At 37.3% G+C, this 5851-nt stretch overlaps 1 protein-coding gene across 2 annotated transcripts in view; it reads right to left on the reverse strand.

The window, feature by feature from the left end:
• The window catches only part of Sox5 (SRY-box transcription factor 5), a 960532-nt gene that overhangs the window by 954334 nt on the left and 347 nt on the right, over positions 1-5851 (reverse strand). The gene's annotated exons all lie outside the window — the stretch shown is intronic.

The following is a 5851-nucleotide window of genomic DNA, read 5'->3' on the forward strand; positions in this document are numbered from 1 at the left end:
AAAAAAAAAAAAAAAAAAAAAAAAAAAAAGTCCTCCTAGCATTGCCCTGCTTGCTCCCCCAGTAAGTATCTTACAAATCTAATCCCTCTCGGCAACATCTTTTTGAGAAGTCCAAAATAATGCCACAACCAAGTCATTTATTTATTTTTTTAAGAAACTTTTCCTTTATCTTTGATCAGTTGTACTTGTAGATAAATTTTCACTGAGAAGACAACACTACGGCTAATTTCATCTTTTGACTGTCCAAGATCTCTTCAAATGGGGCTTTGCCTAGGGGGCCCTTCTCATTGCACCTAAGTCAAACAAATGAATATATTGAAGGAACAGTGGACTCCATAAAGCAAAACATTGCACTATCAGTTTTTTTTTCCAAACAGACATCCTGTTATGCATCCACATGTACTATAACTTAATATAACCCAGAGGTGAATAACTAGCAATGGATTAAATCTTAATCAACTTTTATTCATTCATATCTGCTAGCAGGGAATCAAAAAAAGAGAACATGAAGAGAAATCTACAAAGTTAGGTCCTAAAATCTTTGTCTTTACCTATTATGTAGGATAAAAATGTTAATTACTGAAGTAACACTTATATGAATAAAAGATAGAATTCACACTTGCACCAAATACATCAGCTTAATAAAACCACATTGTCAGAGATCATATATAGATGTTAACTGAATCACTATTTTAAAGTGTTGCTCTCAGCCTCAAGAAAGTGATATTTTTTAATCTTAAGATTCAAGTTTAAAGTAAGTATAAAATGAAGTTTCAAATATTATTTATTACAGTATCAGCAGCCCCCACCATGATGACACTGGCATTATTTTGGACTTCTCAAAAAGATCCCAGACTTGTCTGGCAGAAAAGAGCATAGCTGACATTTATTGAGCACCTAGTTCATAACAAACACTGTTAGGAATTTCACACATAGTTTCTAGTAATATCTACACAATACCCCTATAAGAAAGAATATTATAATTTCCGCTTTCGAAGTTAAGGCAGGCAGAGCCCTGAAAGTTCAGAACTCCAAATAAAGTCTTACATGAAATACAAGTAGACCTAAACTGAAAAGCTTCAAAAGTTAATGGGGCCAGGCATGGTGGTGCACACCTGTAATGTCAGCAGCTCAAGAAGCTGAGACAGGAGGACTGCAAGTTCCAGGCCAGCTTCAGCCACTTAGCAAGACCCTAAACAATTAAGTGAGACTTTCTCTCAAAATAATAATAAAAACAGGCTGGGGATGTGACTCAATGGTAAAGCTAAGTTAAATACCCAGTAGCACACACAAAAAAAAAAGTTACTGGGATAGCCTCTGCTTCCTGGTTTCTTCATGAATTCCCTTACCTACTAAACTTTAACTGTGCTACAAAAAGAACTAAGTGCCTTCAGGTATTAGATGTCAAAGTAGAGACTTCCCATCCCTGTGGTTGCTGCACTATTTGTCCCTTATGGACACAAGACACTACGAAACCATGAAGTAGTTGAACAGCATCAAAGATATAATCTAGTCTTTGGTTTTCAACTTATAAGCAATAGGAAATGAACAAATCTATATTTGTTAGAAGTGGATACTACCACAATCACTACCCCCCAGGACACACCGTTTTAATGGCTCAATTTTTAAGGACAGTTATTTAATGTACCTTTCAAATGTATTTATTTCCCCCTAATTTCATCAATATGCTGCACCTTCTGAATGTCATCTTTAACTGTAAATAGAATAATTAGTTGCCTGTAAGGTCTGATTTGAGTGGTACTGAAAAAAAAAATCCTTGTGCTTATAAGTATTTCCCTCCTGGCAGCTTTCCTTGATACTTGTAATCTCCACAACTCTTTCTCCAAGGATTTGGATGATCATAATAAACTGCAAAAATGATAATATCATCTAGTTAGAGAATTAAACCATAATGAACTATTTACACCTTTAAATTAATTAGTTTATGAGGCAGAGTTTAAATTGGGCAAATGGGGCAGGAATTCAGAAGGGTCCATGAAAGCAAAATAGCCTGTTGTCAAAGGCCCATCCTGAAGTGTAGGGTCCTCATTAGGCAGCTGAAAAGGTAAGGGTTTGAGAACACAGCCCAAAACACATTCCCCAAATTCATAGTCTACATTTGACTTTGACTCAATTTTCAAGATAAGGAGATTGGATTTGGTAAAGTTTATGAAGTAGTGCTACAAAAACATCCCAATATGGCCCAGCTGAAAGTCAATAAAAGTGTCTCAGTTTCTGCCCTACTACAAATGCTTAGATGCTCCATTTTTCCACTTTAATTACAATATTCATTATTTTCAAGCAAAAGGTTAGGGCCTTGTTTTGCATTTTTAAGAACTTCATTTACGCTGCCACTAACAGCAACTTTTCATGCAAGTAAACTCTTGGTTAACTGAAGATCATCAAATTACATACTTCTCCACATCTAAAATCCTTCTCATAAGTGTAAGGCTTGAGCGGTCATTTATGGTACATCTTACATGGAAAGTAAATAACAAAGACCCCACTCACATTTGAGAAGCCTTTACTATTCCAATCCCCCAGGACCCCCAAAGGAAAAATGGAATTGCAGGACTGATTTAATTGGATTAAGAACCATAATTCTTTAATTCATTCATCAAATTGAGGCATTTGGAACAGTTTATTTACAGAGTTGTTTAGACAGTTTTGTGTGGTGTTTTTAAAGATAAACCAAAATGCCTTTCTGAAATAAGTTTCAGATCCCAAATCATTAACATATGAAATCCAAATGTAGACAATTTACAAATGGGTGTTTTAGAGCAATGTTTGGAACAAAATTGGACCTTTATTTTATTAACTATCTACAAATCTAATTTCAGGATATACTTTATTTGAAACAGCCAAGCACTTTCTTTGCCTTTGAAATAAATCTACATTTTTCAGACTAAAAATTTGTCACAAGTATGTGAGGAAATGCATTTGACTTCAGAGCTGGACAAAGAAGTTTCCAGGTTACTCTCAAACTCTAATTATAACATTTTCTACCACTGGAGTTGATGGAGTATTGGGTGAATCATCTGGGTTATGCTAATCAATCTTATTCAACAATTATACTGCAGGAAACATGACAGTCATCAACATTAGAACTCTCCACTTTCTTTAAATCTCGATTATTTTAAGAAACTACGAACGACAGGTTTTGTCCTGCAAGTTTTACTTTTCTATGTAATCTTAACATACCTTCAAAGCCATGATTGCTTATCACTCAGTAAAAGACGAGAGCTTTTTCTAGAACATAGTACATTCCTGTAAACATCATATTTTTAATTCACTTTATAAGAAAAAACAGTCTTCAACAGTCAAATTCATTCCTGTGACTAGAAAAGGAAAATTTGAAAATTTAGGCTTAATTACTCATGTCTTATCCCCAAGAACAAAAACCAAAACAAAGTAAGAAGCCATCATACCTGAGTACTAGCTTCACTCTTTTGTTATTTACTATTTACTCCATACACTCCAAAGATAGCATCTTTATATAGTTTTTTTCTTTTACAAAATCATGTGTCAGTCTGAACAGGATGTGTTAACATGTATCGAACTAAGCTATCTTGAAATAACCACTGGACCTCAAATGCCTGGCTATTTACCAAACAAGTTTGGCACTTTTGAATCCTGAACGTGTCATTCAACAGAACTACATGAGTTTAACAACAAAACTAATACAGGCTTTCTGTATTAAGAATTGAAAGTTCTTTCCTATATTAAGAGTTTATGTTTTAAAGTCTGTCTGCTTGGATCAATACTATTTATTCAAAAAGGCTACAAAAAGTAAAAATTTAAAACCTAAAAGCAAGCAAAAACTGTTGATTGTTCATGTATAACATTAGAAAAGAAGACCACTGGAAATGGGGGGGGGAGATTTCAAGCAGTATGCTACTATATAATTAACACAAATAACTAAATAATTATGCACATCCCTTCCCACCCCCACAATTAAATGTTTTTAAACAACTCGTGTGATGAAAGATCTACCTTTTAGGCAAATAAAAGCAATCCCTACCAGTTTAAGGATTTAAGGCTGTATTGCATCAGTTTTAAGTGATGTCTATGATTGTTATCTCTTCTAGTTCTAAGGAATAAACAGTTTATGGCATAATTTGCAGTAGAACTTTGTACAATGCCTAAGAGAACTTTCAGTGTAACTACATATGATTTTAAATCATCATGGCTGAATTTATCAAGGCTTTGGCCTTAGAGCTATATTTGAATCAGGCAGAATCACCCCTAGAAACTTTGCCCATGTATCTGCATTTGAAACCAGATTCCTTCCCTATCTGAACCACTAGTGATTCACATATTGCTGAATTCCTTTAAAATTAGACAGATCAAAATTTAGCAGTTCTGAAAAAACTCTGAAATCATCCTCCTTTTAAACGCTATAAAAGTCAAACTTAAAAACTATTTCCATACACTTTAAAACCATCTGGGCCTTAACCTAATCACTCTTGGCCATGCAGCCTCTCTCCTGCAATACTGATCAAAAACTCTCCTGCTTTTTCTGATTGAAATGCTCATTGCCTACCCTCCAGCATGTGCGTGTGTGTGTGTGTGTGTGTGTGTGTGTGTGTGTTAAGGATATCAGGGGTCATTATTTATGAACAGCAAGCAAACAAATCACTCTGTCTAGTCTCTTTGCAGGTTCCCACACTTATTACCCAAAATCCCACAGATTTCCCTTGGTCTTGCCCTTGACTGAAGAACTGTGCTGAGCTCAAGGCATTCCCTGGGGAAATTTCCTAGTGCCTTTCTTGACAAACTCCTTTGGATATCTGGATATTGTGAGTATCTGAACTGGGTTAGAACAAATCTCTCAAGTTTCTGAAGAAGTACAGTTGACTGCCACCCAGAGTACCTGGGCTGGCTGGCACCCAGTGTGGCTCTGCTTATTCACAGAATTCCTCATTCTGACCTGCTTCAGCAGAGAAGGGAAGAGATAGAAATAAGTACACAACCCTCGCATTCTGAATGGAGTCACAGACCAAGATTTCTGGATATTTACCAGGGCCGATCTATTTATTAATATATTCGCTTTGCAAAGTGTAAAGAAAATTACTATTAAAATATGTAAACAGTGTTTCGTGTGCATCTGACGCCAGCAGATCGATGCTCAACAAACTGCTGCTTTAATAAGCAAACATTTCCAAATCCAATCTGATTTCAACTCTTACAACCTCTTTTCCTTGTTTCTTATTACTGTAGCCCCAAAGTGCAAGCGAGGTTTCCCAAACGCGCTTAAAGTGACACAGCACGTGAGTGGTATATACTTGGTTCACGGAGTGAGGAAGGGGGAAAAGTAGTTGCAATCAGAATTAAAGCTTCCGGTCTCTGAAATCCCTAGAATCCAGAAGGATGAGACTAGTTTCCGAAATTCCGGATGGGAGGGAGGAGAGAGGGTAGGGAGAAGGATTGCAGAAAGCGAAACAAAAAGATGAAAAGGGGCATTATTAAGGTTGTGGGGTGGGTTAGGGGTCGCGTTTATATTTTAGAAAGGGCAAGGGGTTTTGTCCAACTTTTGGGGTCTGTCCCTTGGCGTTAGCTGAGATGCCCAGAGATGCTTCGGGTTTTCCCTGCACTCCTGCCCTCAGCTCCCCTAACCTCCACCACCACCACTTACAAAACAATACCGGCAACAGTACGCAGGCTTCCCAACAAAAAAAAGATAAAGTTATCCCGTTTCCTGGTCTGGGTCCAAGCCCACACTCCAGGGTCCCCCGGACAGCCACCCCCCGAGGATGACAGGGCCACTTCAAGTCTCGAGCCGCCTCCCGCCTCTCCTTCACCCCACGCCAGTCCCCAGTCCCCCTCCCTCGTCAGCTTAGCAGTGAAGCAA

Source organism: Marmota marmota, unplaced genomic scaffold, assembly GCF_001458135.2.
Source record: "Marmota marmota marmota unplaced genomic scaffold, marMar, whole genome shotgun sequence".
Lineage (NCBI taxonomy): Eukaryota > Metazoa > Chordata > Mammalia > Rodentia > Sciuridae > Marmota > Marmota marmota.